Consider the following 23,125-nt stretch of genomic DNA (forward strand, 5'->3'; position numbering starts at 1 on the left):
CCAACTTTTGCATTCCAGTCACCCATTATTATCAATGCATCTTGATTGCATGTTTGATCTATCTCCGACTGTAAAAGTTGGTAGAAATCATCTATTTCTTCTTCTTTGGCTCTGGTTGTTGGTGCATTTATCTTTTATCTTAATCTAGAAGCTGTAGTGAAACCTGCCCATCATAGGTGACTATACTGGTATATGAAGCACCAAGCATCACAGCAGCATCCAAGCCCCCACTGGTACAGCACACTGAAAGATGATTGAGGGTCATCATATACGTTTGCTGTTGTTGTTGTTAGGTGTCATTAAGTATGACTCATAGAGACCCTATGAACAACGGACCTGAACCCTGTCCTATCCTGTGCCTTCCTCAACATTTCTGACACACTTGAGCCCATTGCTGCAGACACTATCAGTCCATCTCATTGAGGGTCTATCTCTCCTTCCCTGACCCTCCACTTTTCCAAGCATGATGTTTCTGTCTAAGGAATAATTTCTCTTAGCTACACACCCAAAGTATGAGAGATGGAGTTTTGGTATCCCTGCCTCCAGTGAGCACTCGAGCTGCATTTTTTCTCAAGACCCGTCTGTTTGTTCTTTTGCCAGTCCATGGGATGTTAAGTGCTGCCTCTTCTTAGGAAGCCCTGGTGGAGTTGTGCTGATAAGCCAAAGGCAGTGCTTCTCGGGTGGTTTATCTACCAGCAGTTCTACAAGAGATGGTTGGGCAATCTCCATCCATTTTTAACCCACCGTTAACTTCCTTTTATTTTTTTAGAAAAACAAGTAGAAAAGATTTATTAAGGTAATAAGACAGAGGCATAGCTAGTGGAAAGTGAGCCATGTAAAAAAAAAGTGAAAAAGAAAGAAGAGAGGGAAAGGACACCTGAAAAGATGGGTGAAACGATGGGTGCTGTCAGTACAAAAGCAGAGTAAGAGCTTTTACCTTCTTTCGGAAACCATTCAATTCTAGATTTTTCTTTTTTGCTCTTAGAATTTCTGATAAAGGCCTGTTTGCAACATTCATCTTGCTTCTTGGCAGAGACTGGCATTAACAAGGACATCAGATAAACCTTCCTTATGCCCTAACCTTGAATGTTTGCTTGTAATCGAAACTACTTGAAGTTGAAGTCATCACGTAAAGCCTAACTCAGAATGGGCGTCATGAAGGACAAAGTATACCTGGTTCCTGATAGGGCCAGGTGCCTGTAAGGAGCTGCTTACCCGCCCTGACTACAGAGATTTAGAGGATAGAGTTTAAGTCAGAATGCTAGAGAGGTATAAATGTGGGCACCTACCTGCTTGTAGTGGGTGGGTGAGAAATTGACTGAAAGGAAACAGGACAGCTGACAGGGCCAAGCTGGCCTCCAGGAGAGATGGGAGGTGTGAAATGTGAACATGAGAGAAAGGACTGGACATTGGCTTCAGGGCTGAGGGGAGAGCATGGGTTTTGAATCAGAATATTGAGAGATAATGTTATTCGTATTCTTTGGACAGAGAGTACTGCATTTGAGTGTCAAGCAGACAATTGCCCAAGGGTTTTGGATTCAGTGAGGAGCTGAGCACAGGGGCAGCTGAGGACAGCCTGGATTCAGAAACCTGCATTCTGGTCCTGACTTTGTTAAATGACTACAAAAGTGTCACCACAATTTTCTAGATGTGGTGTTCTCCTCACTGCCTAACAGTGGGTTAATTCCACCATCAGGCTCAATATTAGCCGTGAATTAAAATCATCTGAGGAGGTTTAAACCCCTTCCAGGCCTTGGCTCCACACCCAGGACAATTCTCACTTAGCTGTTGTGAGGTGAAGCTTGATTGTGATGAATTTCTTTGAAGCAATGAGGTAGGAGGAAGATGAGGTGTCCTAGAAGGAGGTGGAATCCTGTGAGAAGGGATGCTTCCTGAATGCTAGATTTTAACAGTCTAGCCAATTGGGTTGGCTACATATTGGGTGAACCATACCATCTGTGATGGAACAGAGTGACCTTGGACAAGTCCCACTGGACCTTTTTGAACTGGTTTTCTCAGTTGTGAATAGTGCTCCTACTGAGACGGTGACCTAGACAAATGACATTTCAGAACCTCTGACCTGAAGATACCAGAAATTTCCTATGATCTTTGTAGTCTTAAATTTTATGTCTTGGTCCTTGATTCATCCTGAGTTAGTCCCATTTTATTTTTCTTCAAATATTAATAGATATCCAGCTTAGTTAGCACCATTTGGTAAAGAGCTTGTCTTCTCCTTCCTTAATGTAATTTCATTGTCAAAGGTCAGTTCATAGGTGGATGGATCTATTTTTGGATTCTTAATTTTATTCCATTGTCCTATCTACCTGTACCAAGACTAAGTTATTTTGAATACTGTGGTTTGTGTAGTAGATCTTGAGATCAGAATGTATAAGGTATTCTACTTTTTTCCCCTTCTTCAGTAGTTTTTGCTTGTCTGGGGTCTCTTTCCTTTTTGGAGGTTATTTCCCATCTCTTTGAAAATGATAATGGGATTTGGATCAAGATGGCATTGTATCTATAGATTGCTTTTGATAGTATTGGCACTTTCATAATGTTCAATCTTCCAAAATGTGAGCATTTGTGTATTTTTCCAGTTATGTTGGTTTCTTTGAGATTCTTATAGGAGTGTTTCTTTTGTATCTCTGCTTAGATAAATCCCTAAGCAGTTCCCTGTTGGATGACTATTATAAATGGCTAATAATGTTTTTATTATTTCCTTCTTGGAGCTACCTTTGTTACTGTACAGGAATCCAATGACTTTTGAAAGTTGATCTTGAACCCAGTCACTCTGCTGAATTGATCAATTGGGTCCAGCCATTTTCCTGCTGCATCCTAGGGATTTTCTATGTATAGAATCACATCATCTGCAAAAGGATATAGTTTTATTTCCTCTTTCCCAAGCTGGATCCTTTCTCCCCCTTTTCTTGACCTACTGGTCTGGCTAGGACTTCCAATGTAATATTGAATTGCTGTTAGGTGCCAGGAAATTTGGAAGACCTGGCCAACTGACTGGAAAAGATCCATATTTGTTCCCATTCCCAAAAAAGGATGATCCAACAGGAAGTGTAAATTGTTGAATAATATAATTAATATCACGTGCAAACAGAAGATTGCTGAAGATCATCCAAAAAGGATTAGAATGGTTCATTAACAGGGAACTGCCAGAAGTTCAAGCTGGATTAAGAAGAGGCTGTCACACCAAGGTTATCATTGCTGACATCAGATGAATTCTTGACTGAAAGCAGAGAATACCAGAAGAATGTCTATTTGCATTTTATTGATTATGCAAAGGCATTTAACTGTGTGGATCATAACAAACTATAGCTAACACTGGGAAGAATGAAAATTCCAGAACACTTAATTGTGCTTATATGAAACCTGTACTTAAACCAAGAAGCTGTTGTCTGACCAGATCAAGGGAACACTGCATGCCTTGAAATAAAGAAAAATGTACATCAGGATTGTATTCTTTCTCCAAACCTGTTCAATCTGTAAGCAGGATAAATAATCCCAGATTCTGGACTTTATGAAGAGAACATGGCCATCCGGATGGGAGGAAGACTTAATCAACAACCTGTCATATGCAGAATGGCACAGCTTTCTTTGCTGAATGTGAGGAGGACATGCAGCCAAAAATCAAGGCTATGGATTGCATATCAACATCAAGAATACATAAACAAATTTTCACCATTAGGTCAAAAGACAATATCATGATAGATAGAGAAAAATTGAAGTTGTCAACAATTTCATTTTACTTGAATCCACAATCAACTCTCTCTCTCTCTCTTTTTTTTTAAGGCATTCCTTTATACTTCCTTTCCAGATTTCTTGCCCCTCAAAAGTGGCATAAATAGTGTTAAAATAGTATGAAAAAGCAAAGACTGGACATGGGTTTAAGATACCAAATGAAAATTAAAAATGCTTGATCTTGTTTAGAAATCACGTGGTTTTGGCTTTAGCTGTGGGCTCTGTTTCCTGTTCATACTCAATTTCTACATAGGCTCGTTTTCTCAGTGGAGGTCCTTTCAGAGGTGTTTTGCCTTTGTGTTTAGCATTAAAGGCCTTCTCCTCTTCCTCACTGGAAGATTTCTCTTCCTGATCTTCATCACTACTGGCATCCAGTTTATCCATATCCTCAATGTCACTTATGTCACTTTCATCCACCTCATCATCTTCCACAAATTCTCTTTGTCCTTCATCTTCATCATCTTCATCTTTTTCCTCAGCCTCTGAAGAGTCACTCTCTGCCTCCTGCTGTTCCAGGGCGTTGTCGAAAGCATGAATGGGGAAGTTGTAGATGTCGCCATACGTATCTTGCTTCAGTCTTTCCAGTAATTCCTTTTCAATGGCATTGTCCAACTGAGCAGCTATTAATGCCTTTTTCTCTCTTCTTTTTTTCCTCCTTTCTAACTTCTATTCAAAGGAACAAGTTTCTTCTGTCGATTTAGTGTAAGTTTTCGTATTCGAATTAGATACTGAGTGATCTTGGTGAATCTCTGCTTGCACTTGTGTCGAATGAAACATGGCCAGTAAATCAGATTTTCATCTATTCGCTCCAACGCTTTCTCATAGTTTTTATTGAGCCTGACCCTTTCCCAGAGACGTCTTGGGAAAGTTGCTCATTCTATGACCTTCATATACAGGAAGCACTGTCCTTTCTCCTCTTTGATAGTGGCATACTGACTGCTTGCCAAGGGACAGGATGACCGATTACACAGTCCAGTCAAGTTGTATTCATTTCTACAAAAGCCCTGAGTCTTCGTTCTACAGTAGGAGGAAAGATGCAGAGATTATAGAATGGATCAGTTATCAAGAAGACAGCAGAAAGAATCTCTCCACAATCAACACTCTTGATACTGTTGTTGTTATGTGCTGTCAAGTCACCTGCGACCCATAGCAACCCTATGTACAGAAGCTCTGATGCTTGCCCTGGCCTGAGCCAGTCTCACTGATTCCTACAGACCAACTCCCATTGCCCCAGTTACTCTATCAATACGTCTTATCCAGAGTCTTCCTCTCCTGCACTGTCCCTCCACCCTTCTGAACATGAAGTCCTTCTCCAAGGACAAGAAATCTAAATATATTGCACTGGGAAAATTTGCTGTGAAGAACCTTTCCAAAACATTAAGAAGCAATTATATAAATTTAAAGACTAGGGTGCACCTCATTCAGAACATAGTTTTTTTCAATAATATGTATACATCTGAAAGCTAGACAGCAAATAAGGATGCAAAAGAAGAGCTGATGCCTTTGAGTTGTGGTATTGGAGAAGAGTGTTGAATATACTATGGACTGCTGAATATCCCATGGGTTGGAAAAAGAATGAAAGTCTTGGACATTAAATAAAAGTATTGATCTTGTCTGGTTCTTGTTTGAAAGAGAATTTCCATTGAGAGGAATGTGGACTGTTGGTTTTGTACATATGCTTCTAATTTGTTGAATGTTTTTATCAGGAAACAGTAGTGAATTTTGTCAGTTTTGCCTTTTCTACACCAATTGAGAGAGTTATGTGGTTCATTTCCTTTCTTTTACTGATGTGGTAGATTGCACAGAATGAAGCAAGGATTCTGAAGATGTGTCTGACATACTTTGGACATGTTGCAAGGTGGGATCAGTCCTTGGAGAGGGACATCATGCTTGGAACGGTGGAGGAATGTAGAAAGAGAGGGAGACCATCGATGAGATGGATTGGTTCAGTTACTTGGGTAATGGAGATGGGAGTGTCAGAGACAATAAGATTGGCACAGGATAGGGCAGGGTTTAGGACTGTTGTACATAGGGTCGCTATGAGTCGTGGGGGACTCGATGGCACATAACAACAATAGCAACAACAACAACAAGCCATCATTGCATACCTAGTATGAATCCTATGAATCCTGCTTGATCATGATGAATAATCTTTTGATTTGATCTTGGATTCTGCTGGCTAGAATTTTCTTAGGAATTTTTTATTCTATGCATACGAGGAATCTAGTCCATAATTTTCTTTTTAACTGAATTTTTAGCTTGGCTTTGGTATCAGATTTGCTTCATAGAATGAATTGGGTAGCATTCCATCTTTTCTTATATTTTGAAATAGTTTGCATAGAATTTGTGTTAGGTTTCTCTGAATGTTTGGTAGAATTCACTTGTGAAGCTGTTAGGGCCAGGACTTTGTGTTGTTAGGAGTGTTTTTATTACCTGTTCGATTCCTTCTTTGGTGTTCAAATCTTCAACTTCTGTCTGTTAATTTAGGGAGGCGGTGAACGACTAAAATTTGGCCATTCCTTCTGGATTTTTGGATTTGTTGGAGTATAGTTCTTCACTGTTGTTTTTGTGTGCCATTGAGGTGGAACTGGCCCATGGCTGACCTGCCAGCTAGTTTTCAGAGTCAGTCAATTGCACTGGAGATTGCCCATTCTTCTCTCACACAGTAGCTGGTTGATTATTATTCTTCTCCTTTATATTCCAGTTGGTTCTTTTGTGACGTCACCCATATAATTCTTTATTCATGTTATTTGCATCCTCTTCCCCCAACCCTCTTTATAGTATTTACCAGGGTTTTTTCTATTTTATTAATTCTTTCAATATCTTGTTTAATGCTTTCAATTGTTTTTTTGTTTTCTTTTTCATTTAGTTTTACTCTTATTTCCTTTGGCATAGAGAGAGCTCAGTTGACCTAATGGACAGAAAGTGATGGTGGCCCTCAGGCCTGGTTTTAATTGTTTTTGGTCAAACCTTCTTCTAAGTGGCATAGCACTAGCCTGTCCATTTGCTATACAGAGGTAAATCATGAGTTCTGTGATGCTGAACACTGTGACACTGATGTGACAAATGTGATAATGATTATTCATGGTGGACAGTGTTTGGTGGAGCTCCCCAATTAAAACAAACTTGGAAGCAGGAGTGGCATCCACTTTGAAATAGCTTGCCTCGGGAAGCCCTATGAATTGGGAGAAATGAAGAAAGTTATACAAGTGTTCAGGTCTTGAGTTCATAACGTCTCTGAGTTGCCTACGACTAGATGGCATTTAACAACAACATCATTTCCTTTGGGAGACTGTAGGCTTTGTTTATTGTTCTTTTCCAATTATCAGAGATGTTGGATTAAGGTGTTCATTTTCCCTTTCTTCTTTTTTTTTTTTAAATGTGTGTATTTATTGTTAAAAATTGACCCCTTGTCGTAAACATATTTTAGGCATGTTGCAAGTCCTTGGAGAGGGACATCATGCTTGGGAAGGTAGAGGGACAGCACAAAAGAGGAAGAGCCTCGATGAAATGGACTAGCTCAGCAACTAGGGTAATGGGAGTAGGTGTGTCACAGATGGCAATTTTGGCACAAGATAGAGCAGGATTCAGAGCTGTTGTACATAGGGTCACTACGAGTCACAGGCAACTTGCACAAAACAACAAGTGTTCAAGCAGGGTGTTACTTAGTTTCTATGTACTTGGTTCGCCCCCCACCCCCGGTTGGATTTCTAATTTTAGTGCATCATGATCTGAGAAGATGCATTTTATTGTTTTAGTATGTATGTATGTATGTATGTATGTATGTATGTATGTATGTATGTATGTATTTTGAGATTTATTTAATGAAGCCGGGCTGCTCCTTAGAGGCAAGGATTCCGAAGCTTCGTCTGACATAGTTTGGACATGTTGCAAGGGAGGACCAGTCCTTGGAGAGGGATATCATGCTTGGGATGGTGAAGGGACAGTGCAGGAGAGGAAGACCCTCGATGAGATGGATTGATTCAGTGACTGGGGTAATGAGGGTAGGTGTGTTGGAAATGGTGAGATTGGCACAGGATAGGGCAGAGTTTAGGGCTGTTGTACATAGGGTCGCTATGAGTCGCAGGCAACTCAACAGCATATAACAACAAAAACAACAAGATATAGTTTATTCAGAAAAATGTCCCACGACCACTGAAGAAGAATGTTTATCATGTTATTTTTGGGTGTAGCATACTTTATGTCTATAATATCTAGTTGATTAATTGTTTAGTTCTTCTGTGTCTTTGTTGAGTTTCTTTCTAGCCATTCCTTCATCAAAAGTGATATATTGAAGTCTTCTACTACCATTGTGGAGTTATCTATTTGTCTTTTAAAATATATTAAAGTTTGACTTGTGTATCTTGTGGCTCTGTCACTAGATGTATAGGTATTAATTATAGTTATGTCTTCTTATTCATTTGATCATTTGATTGTTGTACAGTGCCCTTTCTTGTTTCTTTTGGTGGTTTTGCCTTGAAGTCTATTTTATCAGAAGCAGAGATTGCCACTCTTGCTCTTTTTGATTGCTATTTACTTGATATATTTTGCTCCCAACGCTTTGATTTTTAATTTATCTTTGTCTTTGTGTATAAGATATGTCTCTTGTTCACATCATATAGGTGGGTGATGTATTCTTATTAATTTTGCTTTTCTTTTTTTTAATATTGATTCATGCATTTAGTCTATTCATATTCAGTATAATTATGGAGAGATATGGCTTTGTTGACTAACATGACATTGTCTATGAAGTTTCTAGTATCATTGGCTCTTCTAAACCCAGCTTGCATTTCTGGCAGTTCTCTGTCAATGCACTTTAAAAAAAATATTCTTTTTTTAAAATTTATTATTAATTTCAATGAAAATTTACAGAGACTTTGGATTTCCATTCATTCATTGTTGCACTTTTCTCCCCTCCCAACCCTCTCCCCTGTCAATGCACTTTTATAATTTGTTTTTTATAATCTTCATCAGGAACTTGCTTTTGTGTGATATTAGTGATTATTGTTCAATAATTTCTACACTTGTGTTCATGTGAAACCTAGACAAGAAGCTCTTGTAGGAATACAGCATGGTTTAAAATCAAGAAAGGTGTGCATTAGAGTTTGTAAAAAGAGCAGAGGAGGCATGAGGACAGCCGTATCTGACCTCTATTAACTCCACAAGAGGAACTGACCCTCTCATCCTCCTCTACAGCACAAAACCAATTATGCTGTGAGAGTGAGGTCAGACATGTCCCTCACACTTTCGCACCTCTTTTCATTAATTCCAACACCAATCTTAACTGCTCTCCTGGGTCTGCAATCCATTGCAATAGTTCATAGAGCACGCAGAATCATACTGTGGTTCAGACTACCAATAACTCATGTGCAAGTTTAAATTGAGGTTCAAGAAAATTAAAATAAGTCTACAAGAACCAAGATATGATATTTAAATAAAATTTTGAATTTTAATTATGATTTTAATGAAAGTTTACAGAAAAGTTAGATTTTCATTCATTCATTGTTGCACAAGTTTACTCTCTTCCTCCCTTCAATTAACTTTTTAAATTTTGCCAATTCTTTTTAAATTTTTTTCTTATTATTAATTTTTTCTATCCCCTCCTTTTTTATTCTAAATTGATTTTAATGAACGTTTACAGAGACTTTGGATTTCCATTCCGTCATTGCTGCACTTTTCTCTCTGCCCACCCTTCCCACCCCCTAGTTCGCTCTTCTCTTTGAAGTAAAGGAAAATTCTTTCACTGTTATAGAATCTCTCCCCCCAAGTCCACTCCACTATGCAGCCTTCGTTCTGGACTCTTGTCATGACAACAATACCTAAACATGTATACCTTTTAAACAGTTTTCTCTCTCATCTGTTTTGATGCAGTATGAATAATTTATCCCATCTTTCTCAGTCTCCCTCGAACCCCCGATGTCAGTCCCATTTTACAACAGTGGCATTATGCAGTATTTTTCCTTTTTTGACTGAGATATTTCAATCAGTATAATGTCCTCCAGCATAATGTCAGCCATTTTGTATAATATTTCATCATTTCTTTGTTTTTCAATGCAGCATAATATTCCATTGTGTGAGTATACCACACCTTCTTTATCTATTCGTTTGTTGATGGGCACTTGGTTGTTTCCAACTCTTTGCTATTGTGAAAAAAGCTGCAATAAACATGGGCATGCCGTTTCTTTGGGGTATATTCCCAGTAGTGGAATTGTTGGGTCAAATGGTATTTCTATTTGCAACTTTTTGAGAATGCGCCATACTGCCTTCCACAGTGGTTGCACCATTTTACACTCCCACCAACAGTGGATAAGGGTTCCAGTTTGTCCACAACCTCACCAGCATTTTTTGCTTGCTGTTCTGTTAAATTTTGCTATTCTGTCTGGGGTGAGATGATATATCATAGTTGTTTTGATTTGCTTCTCTCTTAGAGCTAGGAATTTTAAACATTTCTTCATGTGTTTGTGTGCCATCTGAATGTCTTCTTTGGTGAAGTGTCTGTTCATATCCTGTGTCCATTTTTCTATTGGGTTGTTTACCTTTATCTTGTTGTGGTGCTCAAGTATTTTATAGATTTTAGATATAAGTCCCCTATCTGACATGTCATTACCAAATATTTTTTCCCAGTCTGTGGCTTCCTTTTTCATCCGGGTGGAGAAGTTTTTGGATGTGCATAGGAATTTGATTCTTAGAAGGTCCCATTAATCTACTTTATCTTCTATTGGTTGTAGATTTTTCAGGATGCTTGGGAGACTGTTTATGTTGTTGATTAGGACTTTTAGAGTTCTTCCAAGCTTTTTTTAAATGAAGTTTATAGTCCTTGGTTTTAGTCCTAGGTCCATGATCCATTTTGAGTTGGTTTTTGTGTATGAAGTGAGGTGTGGATCTTGCTTGAGTTTTCTGCAGTTACCTTTCTAATTTTGCCAACACAATTTGTTAAAAAGGCTGTCATTTCCCTACTTAACTGATTTCATCTCCTTATCAAAAATCAGTTGTCCATAGGTAGATGGGCTGATTTCTGGGTTCTCTATTCTATTCCATTGATCTATGTGTCTGTCATTGCTACCAGTACCATGCTGTCTGGACTATCATGACAGTGTAGTAGGATTTGAAATCAGGAAGTGAGATGTCTCCTACCTTGTTTCTCTTTTTCAGGAGTGCTTTGCTTATTTGGGACCTCTTCCCATTCCAAATGAAACTGGAGATTGCTTCTTCCATCTTGTTGAAGAATGGGATTGGTATTTGTATTGGGTTTGCATTGAACATGTAAATTGTCTTTGGTAGTATTGCCATTTTCACAAAATTGAGTCTTCCTATTCAAGAGCAAGGAATATTCTTCCATTTCTCCAGGTCTCTTTTTGTTTCTTGTAGTAATGTTTTGTAATTTCTGTTGAATAGATCCTTTGTGCTTCTAGTTAGATTTACTCCCAAGTATTTAGTATTGTGATTAGCTGTTGTGAACGGTTTTGTTTTTCGTAGCTTCAGCTCTGCATTCTCTTGGTCACTGTAGAGAAATCCAACTGATTTTTGTATGCTGATCTTGTATCCTGCCACTTTACTGAATTGGCCAGCTATATCTAGTAGTTTTCTTGCTGAGTCTTTAAGGTTTTCTAAGTATACTATCATATCATCTGCATAGAGAGTTAATTTTACCTCCTGTTTGCCAGTTTGGATACTTCTTATTTCCTTCTCCTGTCTTATTGCTATCTCTAAGACTTCCAATACAATATTGAATAAGAGAGGTGATAGTGGGCATTCTTGCCTAGTTCCTGTTCTTAAAGCAAATGCCTTTAATCTCTCACCATTGAGAATAATGTTGGCTCTCTAGTTTTTGTGTATCCTTTTTACTATGTTGAAGAAATTCCCCTCTAATCCTATTTTGCAGAGTGTTTTAATCAAGAAGGAGTGCTGGATTATGTCAAAGGCCTTTTCTGCATCAATTGATAGGATCATGTGGTTCTTGTTCTTTTCTTTGCTTATATGATGAATTACATTAATTGTTCTTCTTATGTTGAAACATCCTTGCATACCTGTTATGAATCTCATTTGGTCAGGGTGAATTATTTTTTTGATGAATCGTTGGATTCTATTGGCCAGGATTTTATTCAGGATTTTTGCATCTATGTTCATAAGAGATATTGGCCTATAGTTTTCTATTTTGGTGGTGTGCTTTCCTGGCTTTGGTATCAAGGATATGTTTGTTTCACAGAATGAGTCTGGGAGAATTTAATCTTTTTCTATTTTCTGAAATAGTTTATGTAGAATTAGTGACAGTTCTTCACTGAAAGTTTGAGAAAATTCACTTGTAAAACCATCTGGTCCAGGGCCCTTTATGGCTGGAAGTTGTTTTATTACATTTTCAATGTCTTATTTTTTTTTAAAAAAAAAAATTGTGCTATTTCTTTGTGCATGTACCACCAAATTGGATCTGACTGGTACATTGTCCCTCCTTCTCCAGCAGAGCATCTGGTGGATTTGAGCCACGCACCTCTGGGATTGCAGTGCAGTTTCCTGTCACTAGGTCACCAGAGCTCCCTCAATTTCTTATTTTGTAATGGGTCTTTCAGGGATTCAATTTTGGTGTGTGTCAGTTTAGGTAGATTGTGAATTTCCAAGTAATTGTCCATTTCCTCTAGGTTTTCATATTTGTTGGAGTATAGTTTTTCATAATATTCGTTGTTAACCTTTTTGTTTTAGTTCATTTTGTTGTGACATTGCCCATTTTATCTCTAATTTGGATTCTTGTGTCTTTTCCCTTGTTAGTTTTGCTAGTGATTTGTCAATTTTATTAACCTTTTTGAAGAACCAACTCCTGGTTTTGTTGATGGTTTCAACTGTTTTTCTGTTTTCTATTTCATTTATTTCCACCCTAATTTTTAGAATTTCCATTTTTTAGAGGGTTTTGGGTTTTCTTGCTGTTCTTCTTCAGTTTGTGGGAGATGTTGGGTTAGAGAGTCAATGGTAAATTTTCCCCTGCCTTTTCATGTGTTTGTTTATTGCTATAAATTGACTTCTGATTTCTGCTTTGACTGTTTCGCAGAGGTTTTGGTAAGTTGTGTTTTCATTGTAATTTGTTTCAAGAAACTTTTAATTTCCATTTTTATTTCTTTTTGCACCCCACTCATGTTCAAGCAAGGTCTTTCAGCTTCCAAATATATGGTTTTTTTCCTCCTTCATCCTCATGTTATTAATTTCTAAACATTGTGGTCTGAGAACATACTTTGGATTATCTCTATGCTTTTGGATTTATTGATGCTTGCTTTGTGACCTACAATGTGATCTGTCTAGAGAATGTTCCATGCACATTGGAGAAGAAGGTATACTGTGCTTTTTTTAGGTGCATTAGCTTATAAATATCTATGAGATTGAGTTGATTTATTGTGTGGTTTAATTCTCCTGCATCTTTATTGAGTTTCTTTCTGGTAGTTCTATCTTTTCTTGAGAGTGGTTAATTGAAGTCTCCAATTATTATAGTAGTGTTGTCTATTTCCTTTTTCAGTTTTGTTAATGTTACTATTGAAAAGCACTTTACAATTTCACAGTACATTACATTTACTTTAAAAATATATTCCTTTATAAAAGGTTCATATAACATTGGCATGTCAATACATGACAAAACTCTCAAAGCATATTTATGATAGCAAGAATGCTTACATGTGTTATTTTCACAATTACAAGCCAGCATTTAAATTTTAAATATATACAGTTTTAAATTAAAACAAACAGAATTCTTCAGTGGAAAGTTTCTAGAACAATACTTGTTTACACAGGTACTTTCATGGAACTAGTGTGACATAATAATTTATAGTATCAATTTAATCTGTCCAAAGACTCATTTCAATAAGCTTCACAGTTCAGAATTTCTTACCACTTGCTGTTTTCTATTTTTTTTTCTTTGTTGCGTCTCTTGATTCCATCCTGCAACTTTTTGATGTATGTTCTTCTTTTTCATTACCTGATTCCACTGTCTCCTCCCCCTCTGGCAGAAGCCTGACTTTTTCAGCATTGTGGTGGGCATCATAACCATTGTCCTTATAGATGTTTGACCATTTTATCTCCATATCCAGCTCTGGTGGGGGTGGTTTCTTCTCAGTAGTGTAGATCTCCAGAGGTGTTACATTACTTGACTTCCATACTTTGAATTCTTTTGGAGGCAAAGAAGAATTCAGTCTCAGAGATGGTACGCCAAGGCTGACCCCTTCTGGAGGCTACAGCAGACACTGTCTTAGAGGTCAATGGGTAGAAGTAGGGGAGAAACTCCTCAAGCATCCTGTGCGACGTGCCTCTCTCTCCTAATCTATCTGCTTTTTAAGAGGATTATAGAGAAAGGCTGGGCGAGTCACATTCCAGAACAGCTCATCAGGTCGCAGCAGCTGTTTTTCCACCTTGTTTCCACAGATGCCTGTAGGCTTCGCTGGGTCTGGCATTCTGTAATTCATCTCCTCTGGCTCACTGGTGTCCTCCTCAGCAGATAAGCATGAGCTGTTACTCTCATAAGCCACGAAAGAGCCCAAGGGATCCTTCTAGTTGGCTGCCGTGACGGTGGCCTTAAGAATAGTTTGAAGCATTGAACACCAATGGTTGAAAACCTGATGAGTTATGGGATGATATATCATCCATGAAGAAAGCAAAAGATAATAGAGAAGAGGAAGACCAAAATTAATGTCAGAAGAGATTAAAAAATTGTACTATAGCATTAAAAAGCTAAAACAAAGGGAAACCATGCTGAAGTAAACAAACTAGTATTATTTAAAAAAAGGAAAAAAAAAAAGAAACCTTCCCTAAAAAACCAAAACAAAACAAAGAGCTGAACAGAAGATTTCAAGGGCAGCTTGAGAGGACAAAGAAAAATGTTTTAATGGAAAGTGCAGAGAGCTGGAATTGGAGAATAAAAAAGGAAGAACTTGCTCTGCATTTCTCAAGCTGAGAGAACTGAAAAACAAATTTAAGCCTCAAGTTACAATATTGAAAGATGGTCTGGGCAATATATTGAATGACCCAGAAAGCATTAAAAGATGGAGGGAATACACAGAGTGACTGTACCAGAAAGAATTGATCGACACTGAAAAATTTCAGCAAGTACCATATGAACAAAAGCCAATGGTAATTAAGGAGGAAGTAGAAGTTGCATTGAAAGTATTGACAAAAATAAGGCCTCAGGAATTGATGGGATACCAATGGACTTGTTTCAATTAACAGATGTAGCCTTGGATGCACTCACCAGTCTATGCCAGGAAATTTGGAGGACAGCTGTCTGGCCAGTGGATTGCGAGAGGTCCATATTTGTTCCCATTTCCAAGGAAAGTGATCCAGCAAAGTGTGAAAACTATTGAACATTATTGTTAATATCACATATTGCTGAAGATCATTAAAAAACGACTAGAGCGGTACATAGATAGGACACTGTCAGGAGTTCAAGCAGGATTTAGAAGAGACTGTGGCACCAGGGATATCACTGCTGATGTCAGATGGATCCTGGCTGAAAGTAAAGAATATCAGAAGTATTTTATTTGTGCTTTACTGACTATGCAAAGTCATTTGATTGTGTGGATCATGACAAGTTGTGGCTGACATTGAAAAGAATGGGAATCCCAGAGCACTTAATAGTATTGATGTGAAATTATACCAAGACCAGGAGGATGTTGTGTGAACAGTATAAGGAAATACTTCATGGTTTAAAATTAGGAAGGGAATGTGTTAGGGTTGTATTCTTTCTCCATACCTATTCAACCTGTATGCTGAGCAAATAATTTGAGAAGCTGGATTCTATGAAGAGGAATGTACTATCAGGATTGGAGGGAAACTCATCAATAACCTGCATTATTCAGATGACACAACCTTGCTTGCTGAAAGTGAGAAGGATTTGGAGCACTTGTTGCATAAGATAAAAAAATGAAGCCTTCAATATGGATTGCATCTCAATTTCAAGAAAACAAAGACTCTTACCACTGAACTTAAAGACAGCATCATGCTAGATGGACAGAAGATTGAAACTGTCAACAACTTCATCTTACTTGAATTCACAATTAACACTCTTGGTATCAGCAGTCAGAATATCAGAAGACATATTGCACTGAGAAAGTCTGCAGTTAGGGACCTCTCCAAATTATTCAGGAGCAATGATGTCAATTGAAGGACTAAGGTGTGTCTGATTTAGGCCATAGTCTTTCCAATCACTTGCTATGCATCTGAGAGCTTGACAATGAATAAGGATGACAGGAGAATTTAAGCCTTTGAATTGTGGTATTGGAGAAGAACACTTTACATCTCATGGACTGCCAAAAGAACAAAAACATCTTGGAGAGGGTACAGCCAAAGTGCTCTATGGAGGCAAAGGTGAAAATGCTTCACCTCACATACTTCAATCATGTTGCCAGGAGGGGAGCTATCCTTAGATATAAACATGATGCTCAAAAAGGTAGAGGTTCAGTGAAGGAGAGGAAGACCCTCGACCAGGTGGTTTGATACTGTGACTGCTGCAGTGGGCTCTAATGTGTCAGGAACTGTGAGGATGGCACAGGATAGGACACAGTTCAGATCTGTTGTTTACCGGGTTGCTATGGGTTGTACTTGACTGGACAGCACCTAACAACAATGTAACTAGTTTATTTTATTACAATGTCTAATTAAACCATTGAGATAGCTTTTTTAAAAGGAACTAGCCTCCATCTGTTTTTTACTTGCTGCAAGCAAAAAGAAAGAAACACTTATCCTAAGTCAAAAGGCAAAGACTTTTTGAATCTAGTTGGAACAAGGCCCAGACTGGAAGAAGTGTTCAACATGGGAGCTAAGTTATTACGTTAGGAGATGATATGTTCTCTCCTGAAAAGAACTGATGTCATGAGTTTTGAGGGTGTGTGCTTGTGTGTGGGCATGTGCGTGTGTACTGGGAAGCTCTAGAGTGTGAGAGAAGAGATGAGACAGCTAAAGCAGTTAAGATAGTTAAGACCCCAAGCTGTGGGGGCAACCTTGCCCAGTCACTACTTTCACCTCTCTGCTAGTAAGCCTGGCAAACTCTGGAAAAGTAGGCATGGTGCCCAATGTGGAGGCCTCACTGTGGCTAACTTTTGCTATAAGGCCAGCATTAGTGACAATCTTTTTCTTGGTGTTTAAGGCCTAGAAGGAGGGAGTGAAATCAGTGGGGGACATGAAGGCATGAAGCAGTCGTGGAAGTGGTGAGACAGGCCTGACCCATTCCGTCCTCAGAGGCTTTGAGAGGGTCGGAGGTGTCCACTTGGGGTGCTGTCTTTGGGTTAGATATTGCTAGCACAAAACTCTAGAGCACAGTTGTTTGAAGGGGAAAGGAGGTTAATTGTTTTAACTTGAGCAGAGTGAACTTGGAAAGTGAGAAATCCTCCCTATTCCAATAGGTCTCTGGTCCAAAACCACACCTGGCCTCGCATCCTTCTAATGATAATCCCCACAGAGTTCCAGGTGTTCAGCCCCGTGACTGATTATGAGCCCTGCAGAGTTCAAAGGGACAAGATGGAGGCGATCTATAAATCCAACAAAGTTTCAGAAGATGAAAAGATGCACGGCTGGGGAAGCTTGCATCACTCCCGGAGTGAGCGGGAGAGCTTTGATTCCTGCGCTGGCCAACACCTTGCCTTTGTTTCTTCTTGGATGACAAGGCGGCCCTGTGGCTCCAGGTCTCCATCTGTGAAATGGGGTGAGATCACAACACTGTGGGAGCTCTGTCTGCAGGCTGCTCTGAAGGCCCCAGGCTCCCACAGCTCAGTGCTCTCGCAAGAGCTGGTGCCAGTATTCCCAACGGCAAAGCACCAGGGCCAGCTGATGCCTCAGGCGGTGTCTGAGAGGCTGTGGGGAGAGCTGGTGGCAGGCCACACCTGTGAGTCTTGTGAGGGCTGCCAGAGAAGACGGCAAGATGGGGGCAGCTGTGGAGAGAGGTCAGCAGGCAGCCCCAGTGTCAGGCAAGACGGTACTTTCTGGAAGGGGCTGCTGGCACCAGGCTCGCTGTCTCTGCTGCAGTCACTGAACCACAGAAGGAGACGAGCAGCAAAGCCGAATGCCAGAAGGAGTAAACTCTGAGAAGTCATCAAAGGTGACTGAGCTTATGCAACAACACACACAACCCTAGAAAGCTGGGGGCCTCCTGAAAGACAGCTTGGAGTGGATTTTCAGAAGGATAAGATCAGAAAGGTCACCTTCCCTAATTCCTTTAGATAATGGCTGTAGGAACACAGGTTTGTGGCATTCTGGTGCCATTCCCAGAGTATTATGGCTACACACAGCACAGCCTAGTTGAGTCCTCTTTTCAGTACAACATGGTCTCTGTGTCCCACTTCCAGGGTTAATTTTTTTTTCAGCTTTCAAGCTGATCCCCATTCAGAGTGATCTCAGGTGGAGTTTTAACCCTCCATAGGGTTTTTAATGGCTGCCTTTTTTGGGAAGCACATTGTACCATGGCTTGCTTCTGAGCAGCCTGTCTCAAACTACCAGCCTTTTAATTAGCAGCTGAGCATATGCACCAACCAGAGGCAAAGTGGTGGCCTATCTGAACCCAGTGCTGGAGCTCTGGCCCTTTGAGGCTTTGATGCTTGCTGCTCCTGTACCAGAAGCATATTCTTAGAAGCATTATTTAAAAGCTTTAGTTAGCTACAAAGTCTTTCCTGACCTCTTGGGGGGGGGGGTGTGGAGGATAGGGGACATTCCTTTCTTGAAGCTTAGAGCTGGTCCAGTGTTGGAAGGTGTGTATTGAGTGATTAACAAAATCCCGAGGTGTGACTTTCCTACTTAACTACAGGCTTTTGGAGATACATTTCACAAGCAAAGTAAAACCTCCTTCATAGAAGCCCTGATGTGTGTATGTGTTCATGGTATATCCCATAAAGGCCCAAAGTGACTATATTTATGCTAAGCTGGCTGAGTTTTACTAGGCTTGTTTCTCTATTAGACTTGTGTGTTAGGTGTTTTTTTTTTTAAATTTTAATTTTTTTATGCTGATTTCTTCAAAGTTCATATACATTGTTTTTCACACCAGTTTTCCTCATTTCCTTTATCCATACCTTCCTTTACCTATCAAATTGTGTGACCATATGATTAACTACCCCCACTCCCCACTTATCCTCACCCCTCTGCTCCCGCCTCCCCACCTTGGATCCTCATACACATTCTATAATAATGGTCTTACTACTCTTCTCTGTTTTAATTTTATTTTGTTTTCTGAGAAGGCTCAGTTTTGTAATAATTTATTTCTACTTAAACAGGTATAAACACACCATGGCCAAACATCCTTCTACTTATTATCACTGTTTCTGTCACAGAACTCAACTCACACAAACGGAACTTTTCAGAAGTGATGTCTATTTTATAATTGCTTTGAGTTGTGATGCTGGAGAAGAGTGCCAAATATCCTGTGGACTGGCACAAAGACAATCAGGCATGTCTTGGAAAAGGTGCAGCCAGAGTGCTCCTTGGAGGGAAGGACAGCAAAGCTTCATCTCCTATACTTTGAGCACGCTGCTAGGAGAGGCTATTCCGTGGAAAAGAGGACTGTCAACAAAAGAGAGGAAGACCAACAATGAGGTGGACTGACATGCCTGCAGCAATGGGCTTAATTGTGTCAGAAATTATGAGAAGGACATAGGATAGGGCAGGATTCAGATCTGTTGTTCATAGGGTCGCTATGAGTCATCCTTAACTCAACAACTCCTAACAGCAACAACAACAGCTATAAACATTTCTTCACTACTTATATGAATGTCTTCTTTGGTGAAATGTCTTTTTATGAACTCTACCCATTTTCTAATTGTATTGTTTGCATTTTTGTTTTTGAGGTATTGGAGTTCTTTATAAGCTTTAGAGATCAGTTCCTTACCAGATATATTGTGGCTGAGACTCTTTCTCAATCTGTACAGTATCTTTTACTTTTGTTTCCTAATATGTAATATATTGGTTTATATATATTTGAAGATGTAATAAGCTTCGTCTGACATACTTTGGGCATGTTGCAAGGAGGGACTGGTCCTTGGCGAGGGACATCATGTTTGGCAGAGTGGAGGGACGGCGCAGGGGGGGAAGACCCTCTATGAGATGGATCAATTCTGTGAGTGGAGTGGTGGTAACGAGTGTGTTTGAGATGGCGAGGTTGTCACAGGATACAACGGTGTTTAGAGCTCTTGTACATAGGGTCACTATGAGTCGCAAACGACTTGATGGCACATAACAACAACAACAGTAGTGTTTTAAGGTTTTCTTTATATAGGGTTTTTTGTTTGTTTTGTCTGTCTGGCTAGATTTATTCTAAAGTACTTCAACTCTTGCATGGTATTGTTTTCCTTTTCAGAATAATCTTTTTTTTATTGTAGAAGAATTCAACTGAATTTTTTATATTAATCCTTAAAATACTGACATTTTGATAAATCAATTAGATCGAGTCATTTTCTTGCTGAGTCCTTTGAAGATTTTCTCCACACAGAATTATATAATCGACAAATATAGTTTTTTCTTTTTTTTTTTTTTTTTGCTAGTTTGGAGGCCTTTTATTTCTTTTTCTTGCCTTTTTGTGTTGTCTGGGCTTCCAAAACAGTTTTGAATAGGAATGATATTGACAGGGCAACTCTAATTTCTGTTTGCAATATTCTTCTCCATTGAGAGTAGTGGTGACAATTTTGTATACTTGGAGGAACTTCACTTCTATTGCTATTGTGTTGAATTTTTAAATCAGGAAAAGGTGTCACATTTTGTTAAACACCCTTTCTGCATTGGTTGATATGATCATGTGGTTCTTTCCTTCTGTTCTGTTGATATAGTAGATGACACATGTTGTGAATTCTGTTTGATCATGATTAATTCTTTTTTAAAAATATTATGTTAGATTCCATTGGCTAGGATTTTACTGAGAATTGTTGCCTCTATGTTCATGAGGGATGTCAAACAAAATAATTTTCTTTTTGAGTTACATTTTTGCCTCGCTTTGGTAACAAGTTTATTATGTTTGCTTCGTAGAATGAGTTTTTCAATATTCTGAAATAGTCTGAGTAGAATTAGTGTTATTTCTTTTCTGAATGTTTAGTAGAATTTACTGATGAAGCCATCTGGGCCGGGGTTGTTTTATGTTTTGTTCTGTTTTTTGGTTGGAAGTATTTTTGTGATCAGTTCAATTTCTTCTTTTACAATGGCTCTGTTAAAATTTTCCACTTCTGTTTGTGCTAGCTTAGATAAATAGTGAGTTTTTAAAAAAATATGTCCTTTTCCTCTAATTTTCCAGTTTGTTGGAGAATATGTGATACTTCTTAGCATTCTGTTATATTTTTTTATTTCCATTTCTACTGTTATAGCAGCATTTATTTAATTTCTTATCTGTGTTATTTGCATCATTTTCTTTTCATTTGTTTGATTTGCCAGTGGTTTATAGATTTTATAAATCTTTTCAAAGAACTGACTTCTAGTCTTATTGATTCTTTGTACTGGTTTTTTTTTCCATTTAATTTCTTTTTACCACAATTTTTAATGTTTCCTTTCTTCTGGAGTAGGTAAGTTTTACTTGCTGCTCTTTTTCTAATTGTCAGGGATGTGCATTAAGGTATTAATTTTCCTTCTTTTTTCAGTCCCTTTTTTTGTCAATGAGTTCATTTATTCCTAGCTATAAGTTAACTGCTCTCTGAGCACTGCTTTTGTGTGTTGTGTTTTCATTCTCATTTGATCCAAGAAAGTGTTCAATTTCATTTTTTTGCTTCTTTAATTACTCAGACACTTTTAAGCAGTTTCTATGTACTTGCCTTACTCTTCCTTGTGCTGGATTTATTATAGTCAGTTCTGAACACTGCTTCATGTGCCATGAAAGAACATGTATATGGTTCTTTTTAAAAAAAGAATATTTTATTAATTTTAATGAACATTTACAGAGATTTTTGTATTTCCATTCATTCATTGCTGCACTTTTCCCCTCTAACCCCATCCCCACCCCCGTTTGCTCCTCTCTTCAAAAAGCAGAAGATAAACTTCTTCATTGGTATACAATCCCCTCGCTCCGAGTACACTCCACTGCAACCTTAATTCTGAATTCCTGTGATGACCATAATACCCTATCATATATTGCTTTTAAACGGTTCTCTCCCTCATCTGTTTCAATGCAGTAAACATAATTTATCCAGTTTTTCTCAGTCTTACCTCCACTCTGATGTCAGTCCCATTCTACAACAGTGGCACTGTATATGGTTCTTTTGTTAAGTGGAGTGTTTCTATTATAAGTAAACTCTATGAACTTTGAGAAACGAAGGTAGTTATAGAAAGGCTTCAAGTCTTTTATTCATAGGGTCACTATGAGTCATGCTCAACTCGACAACAACAAACAATAATGTGTATAAGATATAGGGAGCTCTGGTGTCCTAGTGGTAAGGAGTTGTACTGTCAACTCAAAGGCACGTGGTTTGAAGCCATCAACTGCTTCTCAGGAAGAAGACGGACAATCTCATCTTGTGCAATTTACTTCCTTTATAATCCTGCTGGAGGGTCAGCTATGAGTTAGTTTTGACTTGATGGTACATAACAACAACAACAACAACAACAACTTATGTACATTTATTCATGTATGTGTGTGTATAAAATCAAAGAGATCAAGTTGTTGAACTGCATTGATTCTTTTGTGTCTTTGTTAGTTTCTTTCTAGTCCTTCTATCCTTCATTGACAGTGATACATTGAAGTCTCCTATTATGGTTCTACCATTGTCAACTGGGTTTTCAAAGGACTGTTATTTCAGAATTGCATTTAAGAAGTATTGCTTCTTAGTTTATCTTAGCCTGGACGTTCCACTGAACTTTGTCCACCATAGGTAACTCTACTGAGATTTTAAATATCAGTGGCATAGCTTTCACAGCAATATGCAAGTCACCACAGCACAGCAAACTGTCAGATGAGCAGTGGGGAAGATAGAGGGTTGGTGAAAGAGAAGAAGCCCCTCCATGAGATGAACTGGCACAATGTCTGCTACAATGGGCTTGTGAATTCCAGAGCTCGTGAGGATGATGCAGGAGATGGTAAGTTCAGATCTGTTCTTCACAGGGTCACAATGACATGGCATTAAGCATGGCACCTAACAACAATTATTGTGGAGTTGTCTACTTCCTTTTTTAATTCTGCTGATATTTGATTAATGTATTTTAGCTTTCTGTCACTGGATGCGTACATATTAATTATAGTTGTATCTTCTTCAATTGATCATTTAATCATTATATACCAATTGAAGTATTTCAGATAACAGATGTTGCCCTGGATGTGCTCACCAAGTTGTGCCAAGAAATCTGGAGAACAACCACTTGGCCAACTGAGTGGAAGAGATCTATATTTGTTCCCATTCCAAAGAAAGGTGACCCAACTGAGTGTGGAAACTACAGAACAGTGTCATTGATTTCACATGCA

At 38.7% G+C, this 23,125-nt stretch overlaps 2 pseudogenes; both read right to left on the reverse strand.

The window, feature by feature from the left end:
* Positions 1-3,939: 3,939 nt before the first annotated feature.
* On the reverse strand, positions 3,940-9,056 carry LOC102874665 (annotated as a pseudogene).
* A 4,569-nt stretch (positions 9,057-13,625) lies between these two features.
* Positions 13,626-23,125, reverse strand: part of LOC102875069 — a 150,622-nt pseudogene continuing 141,122 nt past the window's right edge.

This window comes from Elephantulus edwardii, unplaced genomic scaffold, assembly GCF_000299155.1.
Source record: "Elephantulus edwardii isolate Elephantulus edwardi_28Jun2011 unplaced genomic scaffold, EleEdw1.0 scaffold00219, whole genome shotgun sequence".
Lineage (NCBI taxonomy): Eukaryota > Metazoa > Chordata > Mammalia > Macroscelidea > Macroscelididae > Elephantulus > Elephantulus edwardii.